The sequence below is a fragment of the Amblyomma maculatum genome, chromosome 4 (genome assembly GCF_055883805.1).
Source record: "Amblyomma maculatum isolate TAMU_Amacu chromosome 4, ASM5588380v1, whole genome shotgun sequence".
NCBI lineage: Eukaryota > Metazoa > Arthropoda > Arachnida > Ixodida > Ixodidae > Amblyomma > Amblyomma maculatum.
Window position 1 is genome coordinate 162,264,324 of NC_139347.1, and position 21,646 is coordinate 162,285,969.

At 42.2% G+C, this 21,646-nt stretch overlaps 2 pseudogenes across 1 annotated transcript; one reads left to right on the forward strand and one right to left on the reverse strand.

Annotated features, from left to right (window-relative positions):
* Positions 1-4,177: 4,177 nt before the first annotated feature.
* Positions 4,178-6,491, reverse strand: LOC146193382 (uncharacterized; annotated as a pseudogene).
* A 3,897-nt stretch (positions 6,492-10,388) lies between these two features.
* Positions 10,389-15,443, forward strand: LOC146193383 (sterile alpha motif domain-containing protein 3-like; annotated as a pseudogene). Its single transcript, XR_014706520.1, has 8 exons — positions 10,389-10,423; positions 11,864-12,007; positions 12,100-12,187; positions 12,852-13,023; positions 13,094-13,303; positions 14,237-14,333; positions 14,599-14,685; positions 15,105-15,443. The product of XR_014706520.1 is annotated as a sterile alpha motif domain-containing protein 3-like (transcript).
* The last annotated feature ends 6,203 nt before the right edge of the window (positions 15,444-21,646 follow it).

Here is a 21,646-nt window from a genome sequence, read left to right on the forward strand (position 1 = left end):
CAACACAATTTTGAACTGTTTCGAATGCGTTCGCGACTTGTGCTTGACGCATCTCGGGATGGACACCGTCAATTTGAGTTTTCGTCTAACTAGTAATTCATCAGCTTGTAATGTTTCATGCGCGTGGGCGTTTTAATGATTTCGCTTCAGAAAGCCTAAGGTTTTGTTAGCTGCGTGTATAATGCTAGTGACATGTGCATCCCGAGGCAAATCATGAGGCATGGTTACACCTACTTATTTGAAATATATTACCAGTTCAAAGAGCGTGCTAACGCTTCCACAAGATAACAAGAGAGTTCAGCTTATGCAGTTTAATTTCTCAAAGCGACTGAGGCAATGAAAAACGCCATAGTGGAGGGCTCCGTAAGTTTCGACGGCCTGCAGTTCTGCAAAGTGCACTGACATCGCACAACAGACGGATGGCTTGCTTTTCGCCTTCATAAAAAGCAGCTGCCGTGGCCTGGATTAAATGCCGCATCTAGATAAAAAGACGATGGTGGCGCGAAAAGGTGGGCGGGAATTTAGAGTCATTAGTGATTCATTGTAATGTTCTAAAACGTTTTTGAGATCGTTCTGGAGACCAGATTGGATAGATGCGTTATTGAGAGCCCGGTAAATTACGCAGTAGCCTGGAAACATGCGTGTATTAGAACAGACACACTGAGGTAAATAATTGATGTATATTAAGAACAACGGGCGACCAATGACAGATTTTTGGGGCGCGCAGGAAGTTACGCAGGGAGGGGGTGCCAGGTACATTAATGGTGATCAAACGCATGTGCGTAAGACGAAAGAAAAATACCTCTATGTATATTACATCGTTAGGGTCAAGGTCGATCAGTTCAAGTTTTAGTAGCGACGGCTGGTAAGAACTTTATCAAATGCTATCACGAAATCCAGATAAATTGGGCCAGTTTGCACATAGTGTATATGTTTGTATGCAGGTCATGAACAAAATCATCTGATTAAGTTTCACAGGAGAAACCTTTGCGAGAACCCTTTTTCGAGGGGTGAAACAGTTTTCACTCTCTAAGATAGAAATAATTGGAGAGTAGATGAGATGTTTTAGGATTTTACACAGCACGCTTGTTGGTGAGATAGGCCGACATTTTAATGAAGAGTTTTTGTGACTTATTTTAGAGAGTGGAATGTCCTTTCCCATTTCTATTTATCCAGAAAGGTTCCTGAAGAAAATGAGCGTGAGAAAAGCAATGACAACTATAACGCAACTGTGTTTCTTGCGATTCTTATACTTTCAGAAGTTATGTCACCGAAACCAAATCATGTTGACAGTTTTGTCTTGCAGATTATGGATCAAATTCTGTCTTCAGAAAATGTGATTCCTGGCAGGGCACATTTCATATTAAGAAAAAGAAAATTTGTTTTGATTTCATTCGTGAATATTGTAGCAAATTACGAAATAAAAGTGTCAGCGCATTAAGCACCGGCAATAACTTCATGTGAGTCATTGGGGAGGATAATAGTGCATTTTGCCTTAGTGTTTATTGCCAGAACTGTTTTGGGTTAGTACGCAATTACTTTGGAAGTGCGGTAGAATGAAAAACGGTTTGCGCTACAAATCGCCGTCGTATATTCATCTTGAGCGTCATATAGCAGCTTTGTGTTGCCGCTATTTTTAACGGCCCGATAGAGACGCGAGTTATTTTCTAGCCTTTTTAAATATGTAGTCAAACATGGTTTTTGCTAATAAGGCGGATGTAGACATTTGGTACATGTTTATTGGCTAAATCATTTTATTCTTAAATAATGTTCACAATATTGTTCAGTAATCAGTTGAAAGTGGTATGTAGCTTAGGCTATATTAAAATTGTGTGATAAATGTGCCAGAGCGCCGTCCGTGTACCTAAGCGGAAACAAGATACTGTTATTAAGTGCCCTTTGGACATATTAAGGATTGGAAGGAGGGGCTGGAGCAACGAGATAATCGTGCCACGGTTGCGATAGTTTTTCGTTTTTGCGTTTTCTTGGTGCGTGGGTATATAAGCCAGTTCAAGTCAATAAACACTGTTGTTAGTCAGCGCCTGTAATAGCGTCCGTCTTTATTGTCAGTGTTACTGCTCTGCTGTATTTCCCTGTACGATGAACGAACAATCCAGCCACTACCAATCAAGCAACGACTGCTTCCCTATTCAACGTCATTGTGTGCCTATCTTTAGTCGAAGACATTTCTTTTTTAAGAGAAAGCGTGTGAGTGGAGGCTTTGCTTCTTCACCGAAACTGCAATTATGCACGACCAGCTTTCAGCTGACATGGAGGTGGCGCATGATTATGATTCTCCCGTCAAAATGCGCCCTCACTAGTGATGTGTAGTATGTATTACAAATTTCCTTTCTGCAGTCGCGCTATCCAAGGAACATGACGCCTTTTCGAACTCCTGCGTTTAGACCCCTCGTTTCTTTATGTTCTTGTTTCTCTACTTCGGTTCGCGCTGCTCGGTTGTTTGAAGCGGCGACGGCAGGTCGATTCCTCCCAATAATATTAGCGCCTTCTACGGCGGGGGGAACGCGCCAGCGCAGGAAATGGCCATGGGACTTGTAATGGCTTCTTTTGTTTTTGTTTTTTTCGTTCGCTGGTGGCGGGAGCGTCCGGGCCGCAGAGCCTGTAAGAGAATACATATCTCCAAAGACGAGCCGCCGTTCCCGCACAGAGGCATCCTGTGCGGGAACCATGGCGGGAACTAACGTGACCGCCTTGCCTCATATATCCTTTGAGTCACCTTTGAGCATATATGGCCAAGCCCTACAAATGCATGGCAAGAAAGATATGCAGTTTTGAAATAGCGCTGAAGGGAAGGCTAGTAATTATGTCACCAAATTCTTACATGCACACTTATGTGTATCAGCAACACGTATTGCATTCGTTCTGTTTAAAACGAGTTTCCTGGACCTTGTGAACATGGTATTGAAAATGAAAATGGTAGATGCAAGGAGGCAGCATGTAAAGGGCAATAGAGGAAAACATGGCAGGGGCCCCAACACAAGTTTAGGATCATCTAAATTCAAAATACGACAATGCTAATTAAAGCACTTAATTACAAGCACCGGTAAAAACATCCAATACCGATAGTGATTAACCGCGGTTTCAGAGAACATTTCAAGATTTCCTAAATATAGTGAGTTTAAAATAGAAAAGAAAGCATTTGCAGGAAAAAACTCAACCTCGACTTCACCGGACGTATCATCGATGCACTGAGCTTCCTGTGCATCACTTGCGCTCAGTTTCGGTTTCACACAGAAAAAGAAAAGTGTCGGATTGCCTTGCGCTGCAAGGTTTTAGAAAATGTCTTTTTCTTTGTTTCACAAATTTTTATGTCAATGCCTTTCTCACGGCTTCGAAAATGCCCTGCCGTGTCTAACCACAAAACTGCGACAATTAAAAAGTTAATCAGAGGAGTTCAGCAAATTATTTGCATAAATAAATAATTGTTGCTGAGCTTGTTATTAAGAGTATTTTTCCCTATTTCGAACTCACAATAGTTAGAAATTTTCGGAAGTGAATTCGCTAAAACACCCTATATAGTGATATACATTCGGCTACTCACTAATACAAAAAGATAATTTCAGCTAAATCATACCATGGAAAACAAAAGACTTCCACCCTCAGGAGCAGTTGGAACAAGCACCATATGAGTGTGCACCACCAATTGCAAACGAATAATAAAAATGTATTTCAACGGCTTCATGAATGGAAAAAATAAAGTACATTCATGAAGTAAATAAAACTATTATTTACTCAAAAATTACTGAATGCAATGTTCTAAATTTCATTATGAAGTACGTATGGCTTTTTGGCAGGAAAAAAGAAAATAATCATAGTAGCTATTTGGTTAAAATGCCAGTTTTACCCTATTATCATGCTTTTTTTAACTGTGTTGAAATTATTCTATAGTCATTTCAGTTCTGTTTGTGAAGGCCACTACAATAAGTCGCCAACACAAGTATCTAGTGAGTGCTCTATCCGACTGGATGAACAAATCTTACTTAGGAAATTATACTTTATTAACAGTCAGCTAACAGCCCGAAAATAGATGCACTTCTATGTCAATACACAGATGACAAGTCACCATTTACAATATATACTCGAGAATGCAGTGGAAAGTGCCGCTTACAGGAGTCCACAGAGACTGTGGCGTTGACTAACTGCCATGCAGTAGTGGCTAGCCCACCAGAATTTCCCTGTTGCGAGCGTTGCCACTCTGTAGAATGAAAAGGAAAGCACAATTTATATGCGACTTTGTCACCATAAAAATTGGCTACTGTCTGGTTTCTTGGATGGGAATTTTCCACTGCGTTCCCCAGTAAGTCGTACGACGCATTTAGGACCACCAGCGCACATAGCTATGACATTAACACACAAAAAGTTAAAACATATGCTGCAATAGAAAGCACAATAATAAGAATAACGCAGAAGCCAAGCAATTCCAGAGAAGCTAAACTATATCAGAGCGTGACGTGCAAAAAGAAATTTCCTGTTTCCCAAAACGTGGAAGGATAGAGCGTCTGCTTCGTAGCATGAGACATCAGTCAAAACTTTAGTTTCGGGAATTTTTCTGATCGTGTACCCGTGAAAATGTTCATCAAATTCAACTGTTTCAAGCTTCTGTACGCAGAACAAAACACTTCGACTCACTGAAAAAATGCCTGTGATCATGACAAAAGTTAGCTGCTCTGAAGAGATGTCTGTTACTTTAATGCTGTCAACTGCACATAAAGTGCCATCAAGGTTAGTTAAAGACAAAGAAAAAATGTCCTCAGCGTTTATGTTATTTGCAGAGATGTAATTTTTCACATCTAACGGAAGATGTTCATACAGCTAGGGTTTGCATCCTTCTGTGGTCACTGCCATGGAGTGGTTTTCACAACACTGCAGATAGGTTTCATGCGCCTGATGGCGATTTGTCAAAGTAGAAGTGATGCTCTTGAAATTTCGTAGCTTCCTGGCAAGATCCTTGAAATATTGGTGTTTCGCTTCAAACCGCATCGACCAAATGCGCACAAGTGGCCCATATTTAAGCATGTACTTCGGATAACGAATTAGGAAGTGGAATTTACTGGGTGTACGTACTGTTGGGAATACCTCTGTGAACTCCACAGAAAAGCATACGATGAGGCGTTCGAGGTATGCAACGTATTCCACTGTAACCCGTTTGCTCATGATTAGGTCCACTATTTTTCTGAACAAAAGGTACAGCTTCCACACCTTGTGGTCTCTTGGAATGCGCTGTCCCACAAACAAAGGCAAGTACCGAAATAAACAATACAGTTGCGAAGCACTTCCCTTGATCGCCCCATTTTTTCGGAACATTTTTGCTGACCGTCGTTCTGGCTTTTTGCTGTTTTCATCATTACTGTAGCAATGTGACACAATGGCACAAATTATCAAGTCTAAAGTGAAAGTGCCATCCTTTATAAACGAGGAAATAACTTCCTTCAACAACAACGGTGTAACTCCTTCATGCAGATCATGCATTAAATCTGGAGGAAGGTGTTCAGTGGGCTCAAAACCACAAAATGTAACAGCACATTCGCTGCGTACACCATAGAGAGGCAAGCAGCTGACACCACGAGAGAGCAAACTTAAGTGGTAATTATGTAAAGCTGGTGTTCGTTCCTGAAAGTCTGATGGCCTATATGCTTGATTCCGATCTCATGGTTCAACGCCATGCAGTGACGGCATATTCTTCCATAACTGAAACTGCACCTGAAACCACCCAGTCGGTGCATTGAGAGATTATCTCCCGTGGCGATAAAAAAAGACCCCTTAAAGGTCTTTCCATTCATAGTAATACCATCTGTTTCTAGTATTGCTACATCTTCTACAAGGGGTTGAAGTATTTTCTTCAAGCCATGCTTTGCTAAAAGCTTTTCTTGGGCCAGTACTGCCAAATGAATGGATGAAAGTTTTGATGTGGCAATTGTAGTATTCAGCACTTTGTAATACACTGCCATTAATTTTTGCTTGCCCCTTCTGCTGGCCAGAGGATCGCAGACCTCAAATTCATCGGTGTACATCTGTATACAGAGCTTCCTAGAATCACCATGAAAGTATGATTGACTAATAAAAGCTGTTCTATCAAAAACGTTTACCAGGTACTCCTGCGAGTTTGGCAAATTTGAATATCTGATCTCGACAGAAACGTTATGCAATGAGTTCTTTAATACCTTCAGCAAGGGGACATAACTGAACGTTTCTTGTTTGCCGTTATTATCAGTGCCTACACAAATAGTTTCTGCTTCTACAAGTGGCAGACAGCATTTCCAATACTTTGTTGTTTCATACTGGCTTAATAGCTTTTCAAGGTCATTCTCAATGAATGATTTCATATCGCTTCCAACCTTATGGGAAGAAGAAATAAAATTCCCAAACAATGCTTGCATGTACAAAACAACGTCGGCTGATATTCCTTGCACTGTCGTGCTTGGCAACCGTTTTCCTTCTTGCCACTTCAGCTGAAGAAGGCGAATTCCTTGACAAAGTCCCTCTCATCACTAAGTGTTCTGTGCATTCTACTGTCGACGCCTTCTAAGGTGTCAGAGTCTCCAAACACTGATGTTCCTGGAGTGCTATTTAGTTGAAGTCCATCGACCTCTGCCGTATCTTGCGATGATTCTGGGCTAACTCCAGGGTCATGTACAAAGTTTTCTTCAAAGCATTCAGCATGACACCTTGAGACATGCTTTCTGTACGTTCCATACGAAGTGTACGTCTTAAGGCAACCTTGAAGGCCACAAAGCCAGTTTTTTTCGCGTCCGTGCTCTGCGTGCAAGTGCCGGAACAGTGATCTCAGTGTGACATTCCTTTTTCTGCACTTGTGGCACTGGAAAAGACGGACTCCAGGCATCTGGAAAATATGACGCAAAGCATACAGCTGCCTAAAAGAAAGCGCAGCAAACACCAAATAGAATTCGTTTATAAAGATAAACTAGTGGTCACTTCTTTGCCAAGCGCTGAACTGCTCCGTAAAGCTCCGGACTGTGTAGAGACCAGTTAGCTGCACAGCGACAAAGACTGCAATATTTAATAGCGAGAGCAGCTACGGGTATTTCACATCGAAGCCAAGAGGCTGGACCGATGACCCCTTTGCAATGCATGTTCAAGGGAGAGTGCTTTTTGTTTCTTTCTGGTAACCTTTAGTTAAATGCTCATAGGGGTCGCGCGAGCGCGATTTACCCGCGCCACGTTGCCACGCTGAATATCACGGTTATGGGTTCTGTACTGCACGGTTCGCGGTCAAAAAGAGCAATAACGTTTCAAAATTCTATGGGACCATGGTTAAATGATATTTCTACGCTTCTCACGAGTTTTGGTAGAATTGTTGCTCAGTGGAATACACCACCTACATAAAAAAGTAATTAGCTCTTACCTTTAACAGATAGGTGCTATAATCTGATCAGTTAGAACATTTTATGGCTTTCGGAGATATTGACAGGTGGTCACAACGTAAATGCTGTCTGCTAGCGATGTCGTATTTTCTTTTTTTCCGTGAGAGAAACCCTTTTGTTTCGGCCCGTCCTGTACAGACAGCAGCAACCTCCTCTTTGGCGGGCGCGCATCGGATGCACGTGGTTGGTGGTGTTCATTTCATACCCTCTGTATGCCTTTGATCCTTTGCGTTCCCGGCTAGTCTGATTTCCCCCTCTCTCTTCGCGGCGCGGGTCTTTGTGCCGTTTTTGTTTGTGGTGTTTTTAGAGGCATCGAATTCAGCGGCGACTTCGTGAGAACGAAGCATGGGATGGAATGCGTTAACGTCTGCGCGCGAACGACTGCAGCCGATGACATTTTGGGATCATTTCTCTTGGCGGCAGTCGGTGAAGCGGTTTGTTCCCTCCGTGCGCTCGCTACATACTATAGCATCAGCTAAAGGATGTCTATCACATGCCTTTTAGCCGTCGGAAGTGGCGGTGCACGCAGAAAGTTGAATTTAGAAGAACCTAATTTGCGGTGCCTCAAAGCCTCGGCTGCCTGCTGCAGTCTCCTGTCTACGCAAATCGACTTCGAAGTGGACCGATTTCAGGTAATAATTTCTGAATTGTCTTCTTTAATTGGGATTTCTAAAACGTCGAAACCCACGTATTTACCATGTCATTGAATCGAAGCGTTTAGATACAGTGCGGTTTGTGCTACTTGAGGGTATGCATCGACGATTTGCTTTTGTGGACTCATGTAGGAAGCTTCAAGTCTTCCATGTTATCACTGTAGCAAATGCTATTGTTAGTTGTGCACTCATGCCGCGATTAAAAGCCACGTGTCATGGCAAAAAAAAAACATGTACCTCTACAAGCGCTTGTCGTGGTACAGATGCTCGTAACAGTGCTGTGCACAAATGTTTTATTCGCAGTGTTAGAAAAAATCCCGACATTCAGTTGCAGGGCTAGCCAGTTACCTTACCAGCTTCGATGGGCAGGCACAAGAATATTCTTTTTTCACTTTGGGTGAACACTAGTAAAAATAACGGGAGAGAGGGCGAAGAGAATTATAAAGATACTACACGCACACTGTTCAAGGAATGAAATGCGTCAGTGCAAGCGCATGGCGTCGAGTATACTGGCGCCTTGCGATGTTTCTTCCGATGACGCTTTGGAATGAAAGGCACACAGCACATATACTTCCAGCAGAGTTGTGAGCAGCTCATAATGAGCAGGCATATCCTTCGAGGCACGCATGTTCCCATTTAGTTGTACATTAGGGCATTTCGAAACTATGCTGAAATAATACCTCATAGTGCATTCTGCGGAGTGTCTCAATAAATTGTGGTATGACAAAACAAAAGCTTATACACAGGTTCTGGACAAAGACTTCAATGAATATATTGACATACTTGAAGAAGACATGATTCAAGATATGGCTGTTCTGCGTGTGTTAAAAACAACATCTGTCACAGAAGCGTGCACCAACGCAGAAGTTAGTGCTTGGTACATGCTGTTATATATTTATACTTGATTAGCTTTGTGCCGTTCTTGCTCTTATGAAATGCCTGTTGCATGCTAATTGACATTAGGTAGCGCCAGCAATGTCTGGCTATAGTTTCCCGAGTTTCCTTTTGCACTCCGAGTTAGTTATTTGTAAACTGCATGCCACCAGAATGATTTCGCATCAAGATATAAGCGACCTGAGTACTGATCGTGTGTCCTGCTCCCCACTTTAGTCACTCAAAGACAAAAAGTCGGACATTTAAAGGCCGGCGTCGGCCTTCCTTTCAGACTTTGTGTCTCTGGGCGCACAATTTATTTGCATAACCTGAGCATAGCGCCTTATCAGTACGTACATATCAAAAACTGAAATTAGAATGCAGCGTCCGGTATTTCATGCAACGTGCAACGTGCTTGTGTCTACTTTGCTTGCGAGTCCGCCTTGCGTAGCTTAAGCGCAATCTTTGCCTCCGAAACCTATCAGCATGCGGTAAGACTGTGCCCGTTTCCAAACTTAAATCCGAAGCTTTCAGTATCCGAGTCTAAAATAAGCTTGACTTCCTGGTGGCCGTAAGGTAATTGCACGAACCGAAAATACTGTGTTTTTGAGACATAATGCATATTTCTAGTGCCTAGACTGAGAATTCGCCGCTTGCAGGGAATGAGACTGGGAATGCACCGGAATTCATTCGCGGCTGTGGCTGACCTGTAGCTGATCGCAACTCGATGTCGTCTATATGCTTCGCGCGCTTTTCGAAAGCTTAAAACTGATCAATTCGACGGGGTCGCCTTTCTGGTTGTCTATAACTACTATAAGAAAACGTGGGAGACATTGGCTGTGAGGCTTGGCTTAGTTGCGTTTCACCTTTTTTTTAGCCCGAGTTCAACAAAAGGAGATTGTAGTTAATCCGGACTGGAATGCATATCAGAAGCGTAAGAAAGGTCGATGGCTCCAGCACTGTACTGACTTCCAGCATTTTGCATTCCAAATCATTAAAACTATACCCAAAAGACGATAGCCGCAGCGACCACAGCGGCATGATGTGACACCGCTCGCTATGACTAAAGAGCGCACAAATCTGAAGCAAACAAATGTGAGTGATGTGACTGCAAGATGAAAGGTTGTGGCAAGCGCGTGCAGAAATCTCTGCACAATACAGGTTTCCCACTACGCAGCACTGACCGCGATTGTATACTCTGGTTTTCCCTGCCCGGCTATGTGACCAGGAATGTTTAGGCGGATAGAAATTCGATTTAGCCCGATTATGGTAAATATGTTTTAAAGCCAGACAAGATTGTGAAATTCAGCGTCCTCTTTCTGTGCAGCAGAAAATTCCACCTATATTTGGTATCAACTTGTACGGGGTTGTTTAGAGCACATGAAGCAACTATACTGTCTCATTAATGATTTCGTGGACTGCGCAGGCTCACACTTCAGAGACACCTGAGGTTCCAAGAATGAGCGATGACCGGCCCTACACAGTTGCTATGAGGTATGCTCCAAGACTGAGCGCAGATAGCAGAATGGACTTTACTATGTTAACACGGGAACACCGGTTTCTTTACTGTCTAGTACTAGCAGAGGTGTGTGATAGTCGTGCAACTGGTCAGGAGAGGCAATCACTTTTTGAAGCAAAAATCTGGAAATATTTACGTACATACATGGAAAGATTGCGATCAGCATTGAGAATCAGTGATATTATAAATACATCTGGTAGTCCTAACTGGTAGTTCGTTTTGACATCCCAAAGCGACTGTGATACTGAAGGACACCGTATAGGGCTTTAGTAATTCATTCAGCTGAGAGATAAGGACAAAAATAAGAGGAGAACGTAATAAGGTTGCCTATATATATGGGTTGGTTCAGATAAGGGCGGTAATCGAGGTCGCAACACCATTTTTTGTTTTACAATGAAATTTTTATGTATGGTGGGCTGAAGTCTAGACACAAAGGAATGAACCTTAGTTTTGAATGATATGCTGCAGTTTTCTGGGGGAAAAAGCGCCTATCACTACAGGTGGAAAACGCCATTTTTGTTATTTCAAAAAGTGACAAGTTTGGAGCCCTGCTGCTTGCACAATAAAATTTTATTCTGCGTTATTGTTTACTCACTAAATATAAGCAACTTTTACTTTAAGGAAAGTTAATCAAATAATTTTTTCTTGCCGAACTTCTTCTAGTAAAGAAATCGCAAAGTTGGCTCCAGGAGCAAAGCACTGCGAAAAAGTCGAATTTCAGTCCTACATTCTGGCACGAAGAACTGAGCTGCTGTCACTAAAACTTTTTGACTAGATTATGGACGTCATGTTCTTAATTTTAGGCAACATTTGAGGCTCTAGACTAAACCAAATTCGAAAAACAATGTTCTTATAACATTCCTTAAAGTAATGTGCAGATTTATTGAGTAAAAAATAATGCACGGTAAAATTTTTGTGTGTAAGCAGCAGGGCTCCAAAATTGCAATTTCTTGAAATGAAAAAAAAAAAAAGGCGCTTTCTACATTTAGTGATATCCGATTTTTTGTTTCGAAAACAACTGCATATCTTGCAAAATTGAGGTTCATTCCTTTGTGTCGAGACATTTGCCCACCACGTAAAAATATTTCATTGAAAACAAAAAATGGTCATGGGACCATGATTACCTTTCTTATCTGAACCAATATATATATATATATATATATATATATATATATATATATATATATATATATATATATATATATATATATATATATATATATATATATATAGTTGATTTACTGTTTAAACTCCCTAGCTGATGAGAACTCGTTAGTAAATTTAACACGGAAACATTCTGGTTACTATTTTTGAAGGGCTCAAAATAGGACTCTTGTTCCTGAAGTAGGCGCTGCTTGGATATTGTTGCCCATTTATTTTTCCTCTTACTGGCTGGGTTTCTTATGTTCTTTTAGTGGAGATGATGATGATGGGACTATGTTCAACCTTCCGGACCTTGGATTTTTGAATGTGGTATTGACGGGAAACCAGACAATAGGCTCTTACGTCACTACAAGGATAGTTAACTTGGTATTTCAAGAAATGACGGCGCATACATTGTAAGTAAATTTTCATTTAATCATTGTCATACATCAGTTTTTCCGTCAGCGATGAATTCGGTAAGAATATATTAAAACAAATTTTTTTGCAGCCACCCATCAAGAAAGTTCTACCAAAATGTGGGACGTACTCTTGTGGCGCGTTACCCACAGCTGGCGGACACCTGTGGAAGTGGGCATGTGAGCATCTTGAAAACCTGAATTCTTGTTTTACTAAATAAGGACATAATAACTGAGTGAATTTTTCTTAGCAGTCGTATACAATCCTTGGAGAAAATGGAGGACGCTTTTGACAGGAGTCTCCCTAAATGTCATTCGCCTGTTTTTATGGTATCGCGGATTTGCATTTGTCAGGCAATTGTTCTACTTTGAGAGGTGCAAGGACCATGGTCACCTATTGGCAATTTTCTCGAAACTGTTGCCATCATAAAAAAGTGGTTTTATTGAAAATGAAATAATGAAGGAAACGATTTGTGACAACCGCCGTATCTGCCATTGCTCTCGGATTCACTGAGCTGCGGTGGGGGAAACAAAAAAATATCAGTAAGCAGAGAGTACGAAATTAAAAATGGGAGCTATACGGAGCCAGGACAGGATAGGGGTATGCAAAAAATAGTCAGCGTAAGAGCACGACGCGCGCCCACCATTGTCTCGTCACTATGGGTGGGCGCCCACTGGTCGCACGGTGCATAGAAGTTCGGCTACGCGGGCAAAAAGAAGGCACATCCCCCTCTTTTGTCACTGTGAAGACGGCGGGTACTCATACAATGCGTTTTAATTATATGCTTGCGTATATGCCTCCAGTAATAGCCTGCGTACTTTATCTCATGCTTCAATATTTCAGGACTCTTGGGTCATGTTCCTACGACAGAAAATTTAAGAATGAACGCAGGAAACTTGAAACTGAGAGGGTCACTCTCAATCGGCTTAAGTTCGGGAATGCTGCAAAAAGACCTCGAATCGATGCTACCAGTGCCTCAGACCAACTTCAGCGAGGCCGAGTGGGTCGAATTTTGGTAAGTGCTTCATATTTCAGTTTTAAGTTATTTTGAAGCCTTAGTATAAAGCCTTCAATCTTTTACACAGACGCTCAGCTTGCCACCATGTGCTGAAGACAGCACTAGCCTTGCTCAACATGAGGCTTGGTTATGCCAAGAATCGAGGAGACCAAATGCACAGATCGACCAACTACGCTGCCGACTGGAAGTGACGCACCAACCTAGAGTGCAGGACTTGTGCCAAATGCCTGTGGCCACAGCACTTATCAAATATCCTTACATGGCAATATCTGAGTTGGTAAGTGCATAACCATGTTGTTTCGTGCTATGTCAGTTCATTATTTTGCTATTTTAAACAGACAGTCCATTATCTTTTTTGTGTACGTCATGCATTGTAGTACTAAATCATACATGTCTGCAGATATCAGGAATATCCCCCCCACCCTCAGCAAGACTATATGATAAGCTTACGCTAATAGATAAACAAATATATCAAGCCAATAATATTAGTATACTTATACTAGGCCTTCCAAATCAAAAACTTCCAGATCTCAGTAGTGGGTATACTGCAGCACATTGCCATTGATAGCTTAGATATCAAGTTTTCTAACAGGCTAGTTGCATAAAAGAATCTTTAATTAACCAAAGGATACCCGGTGATGCATGTGAAAATGGGACTGGTTTACGTCAATTAGCCTTCATCTTAGTGCTTCTTAACAAGAACTTGATCAATCAAGAAGTTTGAAATAAATGAGCATGACAGAATGACAGACTGTGCGAAAAAAATGGAAGCGGTGATCAAGTAACTACAGCTGCTGCAGACAAATGTTAATGATAATTTGTAGTTATTTGTGCAGCTAGCAGCTTTTAGATTATAATGGCCAAATATATTTTTGTACTTTGCATCCCGACGCAGTGGCTTATTTGCTGCTGCGAGTGCGAGGAGGCGGGTTCAATTCCGGTCACTGCTTTTCGATCGAAGTGAAAAACGAGATGTGCGATTAGTGTGCGATTCATGCAGTTTAAAGAACTCCACGTGACCAAAATTTCCTGAACGCACAACTCCAGCGTCCCTCACAGCGCAAGCCCTCACAGCGCATTCGAGCGTTAAACCCTATAAATTAGCACTTCAGCAGCACTTTGCAACTGTCATTGTTGCACATATTGATTATTCCTCGAAAATTTTGCTGTTGTACATCATGTATTTGCATGAATTATTTCGATGTTACAGTTTCTCGAGGATTTCAATATATTGATAAAAAGAAATGAACTGCAAGCCGTCGAGAAAGGCATTCAGACTGCGATGAGCCTGGTTCTGAGCGCAACCTGCCAGGAGGAAAAAGAAAGGACATGCTGCTGATCACTGAAGCCAGCGACGCCGCTGCCAGCATAAGGCGTCAGAAACGTAAGTTTTTAATCATGGGTCAAGCCTATGTATGGTTGTATAGTGTTTTCGCCTGCCAAAAAACGCAAATGAAATCTGCAGTATGGGCAAGTGGCTGCACCGATGTCTTGTTCATTTCGCTCTTTTGTTGTTTCTATTTGAAAGGTAGATCATCATGGCTCATACGAAATTTCTTGTTTGTGTTGCAGACATCCGTGCTGTGCGGATCCTAAAGCTTCTTGCAAAAATCATTTGTCAACCGAAATCGACGGAGGCAATGTTCGTGCCTGAATTAAGTGCGGTTTATGTAAAACATTTAAAAGGGCTCTTCAAAAGAAGCTGGCCTGTCAATTCATATCTTAGGCCCCTAAATATGTACAACTCTGCGGTCTTGGCCTTCCTACATTTTATGTAGTGACTTTATTGCATGTGCGGCAAAAAATTGGATCTTCACTCACCTCTGGTCATACGAGAAGCAGGGAATAGTGAAAATCAGATTTTAAAGAAAAGCCGTGATAATGCACAACAAAGGGTTATCTCCCAATAATTATATATATATATATATATATATATATATATATATATATATATATATATATATATATATATATATATATATATATATATATATATATATATGCAGTGGTATTGTTTGCTGTCCGGACATTGTATTCTAATATGTACTGTTCTACACTGTCTTTAATGACGCAGGAAGGAGAGAAGCCACTGACGCCATGCGTGTTTTTTTCTAACAGGAATCTGGAAACGGCAGACGATTACTTTCTGTACATTGAACGACAGCGCCCCTTCCGGGTCATTGACGCAATTCGAGGGCTCACCGCCATAATGGCAGCGTACTGGCTGTTTAATCTCAACTATGCCAAGCCAGCGCAGAGCTTGTGCTGCCTAGTCGAGCACCTATTCTTAGGCGTGACGGTTTCAAAGCCGAAGCCAGCCGCGCAGCGCTTCATATCAACGGTACGAACTGAATTTATTTGATCTCAGCTCGAATGTATAATTATTGATGTTTTGTCATGAGCGGCTTCTCAATAAACTGCATTCACTATACGTACTGAATTTCATTGCATGTTTTCACATCCACATGTTTAAAGAAATAGGTATCAATTGCTGAGATGCAATAACACATTGTGACGGCAGAAAATATATAATGGGTAAGTGATTAACCTGAATCAACCTATAAGAGCTGAACGTGCATGCGATGCAATGTAAATGTGCATATTTAAGAGCTCTGCATGAAAAAATATACAGGTATGCTTACAGCACCCTTTTCAGCAATGGGTGTAGATACTAGCACCGTTTTTGACAAAGGTTGCAGATAGGCTTGCAACACCTTTTATTCTAAAGGGTGCAGATTCAAGTAGCCTTTTTGGCAAAGGGTGTAGGGGCGCCATTAGAACCCTTTCTGCAAAAGGGCGCAGTGCCGACCTATGTACCCTTCAAAAGGGTGCATCGGTGCCTCATTGCACCCTTCCTAAAGGGCGTAAGGGGTTAGTTATAGACACGCCAAAACACCCTTAAGGGTACGCGCGTCGCGCGGTTCAGCTTTGGCGAGGCGGAGCGCCCGCACAGCTGCAGGAGAAGCCGCTCTCTCTCTCTCTCTTTCTATGTGAATCTCTCCATGAACGTGAAGAGGAGAAAAAGATGGTGGCTACGCCTGCATCACGACTTAACAATGAGGGGGCGGAGTGACCGCACACATGCGCTTAGTGAGATATGGACTTCTCACATCTGCGGACGTCGCGGCCGTCACCGAGCAGCTTTGTACAAGCGTGTGTTACACCGGACTGAGCAGTCGTGTGTCGCTCACGTGTCCACAACTTTAGAATATCTTCCTTCACATCAATACCTCCTCAGCCTTCACAGACCGCTGGCGTGTACGCGCGGTGCTCCCTGGACCTCGGCTCAGAGCCGCTCGCCGCATCGGGAAGCAGTTTTTGCTTACCTTCGCGTCTTAACTGGCGCTCGCCTTCAAACTTGCCATTTCCTTGCTCTTGGATTATCATTCTTTGTTCTGGAGACCTTCTTTCACAGCTTGGAATGCGTTGATTGCGAAACTCTGTACCTTCTGTTTTGCTAATACCGTGCATTCTCCTTAGATCTCTTTCTCTCTTTCTATGATCCCAACCCAGACCTTTCGGGTGCAGAGCAGTGCATTTCAAAGAGGGGTGCAATACATTGTGCCTATTTTGATTCATTTGTCATAACAACCCCTAAAATTGGTGTAAGGAACGGTGAGGCGCGCGTTTGCTTCGCGTCGAAATGAATGAAGTCTGGCCGTCTGGCGCTGCGGCGCAAGTTTGCCGTGTTTGACGTACTGAAATACGAAGGTTACGAAGACAGCGGGAACGTGAGTCTACCGATTCTGATATTGCAGCTAAACTGCACAAGAATTTAAAAGCATACAAATTGAGGAAACGTGCCGAACTTGCTCAGGATACGGCTCAACGCACTGAAAGTGGTCGTTAAACGGATGCGGAAGCGAAAAGGAACAAATGTGCGGTAGAAACTCCAGGACAACGGGCTGCACGACTGGAAGCGATGGCTGCTGCCAGAAAAGAAGGCGCGGCTGAGCGGCTTGCATAGAATCAAGCTGCGATAGGGATATTTAAACGAGACTTTCCTTGCAGCCCGCTTGGGCATGAGTGCTCAGTTTGAGATAGAATGTCGCATATGAAGGACTTTATTTGTGTTGCAAACAGTATGTGTGTAATTTTGTTCTTGATCTTCCCTGATATTGACACATGTATTTTTATACTGTGTCGCACCTGCAAAGCTTACCTTCAGTGAAACAAGGTGCCGTTGTACTCAGTGATAAATTGGTACAAGTATCCGACTAAATCATCGAACGTACCTCACCTGAACAAGGTTGCGGAACGACTCCTATCGCTAAGGCGCATATCACAAAACAGTGTATGTTCATCTCGATAAGAACGTAAAAAAAAGCAATGATGAACCATGTTCAAAGAGTGGAATCACATGCATGAGAAAGTTTAATATCAAAGCAAAACGAAGCATACCAAGGTGCAAAATGCAGAAAAAGTATAGCAGTGATACGCAGTGCTACGCACCTACTTCGAATTTGATAAACTATACAAATCAGCTGTAATTTTTTTCTGTTCACGGCGCCGCTCTTCAGCGTGAGCAGCGCCTATTTTCTTCCTACATTGTTTTGTTTGTTTGAGTGCAGCAGCACTACTACGCGAATTCTCCCAAAAACCCTATATTTGAAGCCGATTTGACTCTTGACCTTTCCTAGGTACTACAGGTGTCCGCAGAAAAAAACGTGACAGATACTGCACATTCCCTTTCTCGTAAAACAATTATAGAACACCGGTGAACTTTGCCTCGTTCAACGGAATGCTGGTTGTGTTCGACAAGGGGCGCGCGATATACCATGTGCAGCAACAACGCTAAGGCTTTCGCACTTTTTCAGTGCAGCTTCAGTGCTTTCGGAACATTTAGTGCTACAGTACACATGCAAAGTGTGGTTGGAAGCATGGCCACCTGATTAAAACAGCTCATTAATGTTTAATAATCAAGACACAGCAAACACAATCCTGTCAAAACGCCCTGCTGCTACATGATATTCCTGGATTAGCTGGGTTTAACCATCTGTAAATTTTTCTTGGTCTGCTTGCTTGCTTCTCTTCGCTCCTGCGCAACTCCCCCTCCTTTTGTGTGATCTTCGCGGTTGTACAGACAACAGGTCGCTCTGCGTGCGCTGCTTCTCTTCTTTCTACCATGATTGTTAGTTAGTGCCCACTCCAAGTATCCCATGCGGTCGGTATCTGCCCGAAGCGAGAAATGATCTACTGCACTTGCGGCTCAAAAATGAGCGCTAAAAAAAAAGGGTAAAGTAAGACGCAACGCTCATTTATCAGCAGAATGCGCCAACGAACACAAGAGAGAGAGAGAAAGAATAAAATATAATATAAAAGCAGAGAGGTTAACTAGACGATGGCCAGTAGACTACCCTACACGTAGAGAGGGGAACAAATGGCGAAAAAGGAAAGAAAGAGCGCCAAGGAAAGAAATCTGTTGCATGTCCAGAGATCTAGTATAGTAAAAGGGGTTAGAGGGCGTACACTTAAAGTCTACACCTAAACCCCGAGTCCTTTAAAAACTTGGAGGGGCACCACAAACGACACGAAAATTTAACACAGCCACAGCTAAAATAGCATAATAACAAAATAGACATGGAAAACTGCAACAACATGTTTACGCGATGTTAAGCTTCGAACACAACTGTTCTAAGCGCATGCAGTGCTACACGGATGCAAAATGTAGAGAGAATGATGGGCTACGTTATGAGATAATACGAAGGAACCAAGCAGCCACCTGCTCTAAAGAAAGCATGGTGGGAGGAATGTCAGTTTTGATAAACGTTAAATAATAATGCAGCATCATTGGAGATAACTGACGGTTGAGAGCAGAAGAAAACAACCACATGTCGCACGTAGGATCATATGCCACGAGCTCCAAATTGCGCGACCGAAGTACGAACTAGACAAACTCTTGGGGCATCTAGCTGCATTATCCAACTGACATTATCGTTTTAAATATTTTGGCGTAACATGGATCTGTCGTCTCCGTAGAGATATGGCGGGACCTCTTACAATATTATTCTACCCCACATGTTCCGCTGGAATATGTAATCAGTAGGCCTTGAATGTAGCGGGATCTGCAGATATCGTCTTTTTGACATGTCATCATTGCAATAGGAAACATGTTAGGGCAACTGGATCGGCTACTTCGGTAGCATGAACACCGAAAACGAAAAACGCAGTTACTCAAATTTCCTAGCACTCGCATAGCCTTTCAATCGACTAATCCATTCAAAACACTGGGAAAATAAAACTCCCTTTGTGACATGTGAATTAGCATACCTTTGTTTTACCTGCTGTTGTCGATTACATTTGTCTTCCTGTGTGCGTTGCTTGGTTTGCCTCTGTTTGTTGTGTGACTATTAAACACACATAATTGTAGGAACTTGTTGGAATAATTGCAGGAAAGGAATTAGCTTTCCTTTGTAGCCATATGGCTGCGCTTGGGTGGATGACAATGAGTAATTACTCCATTATTACATATCTACTCCACCTTGGGGGATTCCCCTAAGTATTCTATCACTTCTAGAAAGTGAGGCATGTAGCTGGATAATTTTGTCGGAGTCATCTATTCGGCCCGGCAGGCGACTGCAGGAAACACTAATATTTGGGACTATGAGAGGAAATTTGGGCTTTAAAATTTTTGTAATAAACTTGCTTTGGCATCTTGCATATTCCACAGACCCGCGATACAACGGGTAGTAAAAAGCATATGGTCGGCGAACACATCTACAGAAGGAAATATGTGTACTAACCAAATAGCAATCCTTTATTTCATCCCTTCCACGCGTTTGCAGCCACATAATAGTGAGCGCCACTATTCTCCCCCATCGCCCCAAAGCTCCCTCTACTTTAATTTTCTTCATTTTAACATTTTAATATTCGCTTCACAGAACGCCCCACACACAGCGCTGGCGCACATAGAGGAGCTAGTTGCTTTTGCATGTACATATTTTAGAGATAACCACAGATAACAAGCCATAGATTTTCTCCGGACAGCGCAGACTCCCGTTAATTTCAGGCAGGCGGCGCCGAGTTATCTGAGTGGGGATGAAGTGAGTCCAAACTAAAAAAAGCGCGCCCTCTCGGTAGGTCATCACATGAACTTCCAGGAGGGCAAAAGGGAGCAGCTAGAAACCGCAAAAGAAGTGGCGCACCATAACCGCCCCACCCCCTACCCGCCCCCGCCTCTGTGGCTGCGGTCTGGCGGCCGGCTCCCCGGACAAACGCGAAAAAACAAACAAACAAAACAATAAATATCCGGTAAAATTTCCCTCCACCCTCCTTGTTTGGGCGCAGCTTCGATAAAAAGAGCTCCCGCCACCGTCACATAGATGCTGAAGTTGAAGAGCGGGAGCTCATGCGTTGTTTAGTAATTAAAGCATTTCAGATTACACCATGATTTGAAACATTACAATTTCTTATGACTGTCAATACAGTGACGTTTGTCGTATCACGCCACCACCACCGCATACATGCATCTGTGGAGCTTCCCGACAGAAACTTTCTCTACTTACCCCCTTCCTCACACATGTATGTATGTATGTATGTATGTATGTATGTATGTATGTATGTATGTATGTATGTATGTATGTATGTATGTATGTATGTATGTATGTATGTATGTATGTATGTATGTATGTATGTATGTATGTATGTATGTATGTATGTATGTATGTATGTATGTATGTATGTATGTATGTATGTATGTATGTATGTATGTATGTATGTATGTATGTATGTATGTATGTATGTATGTATGTATGTATGTATGTATGTATGTATGTATGTATGTATGTATGTATGTATGTATGTATGTATGTATGGACGGACGGACGGACGGACGAACGGACGGACGGATGTTAAGAGCGTCCCCTTTGAAACGGGGTGGTGGTATTCATCACCACGCACAACTTTTGTTTTTTATGTTTTTTAACTTTGGCAACACTTCAACTTTAAGCACTTTAGTTCTAGACAAGGGGCATCTTCAACTCCCCTTGTTTAAATTCGATTTCGCTTCCATGCGTCCCGGTCCTGCTATTTATCCCTCTTGCTAACCTCTTCTCTCTAAACGCCTCTTGCTAACCTCTACTCTCGATTAATTCACGCTTCCTTTGTTACCTCTAAATCTCAGGGTCTCGGCTAGAGCGACCATATCCGCATCGACACCTGAACGGATACTGCTGCACTGATCTAGCTTCAAAGAGAAGGCGGCTGCTGCGTGAGTTCTCATAAAAGGTTTCCTTCTTAATACGAGTTTTCCATTACATATATATATATATATATATATATATATATATATATATATATATATAAGGTTCGTATACAGACAACATTAATACCCAAGAAAGTAACAGGGGGGACAGCGGCCGATGTAGCTCAGTTGGAAGAGCACCGGACGCGATATTCGGAGGTCGTGGGTGCGGATCCCACCATCGGCACGTTGTTTTTTCTTCTACTTTGTGTTTATCTATATTTCCCCTAAACAGATTACATTACTAATTTATGTGATTATCGAAGTAAAAAATTAAAAAAAGAAAGATAAGACAAAGTACAATCCCCAATGCTTTCCTTGGCCTGGCCGACTGTTGGCTTCTTTCATTCATATATATATATATATATATATATATAT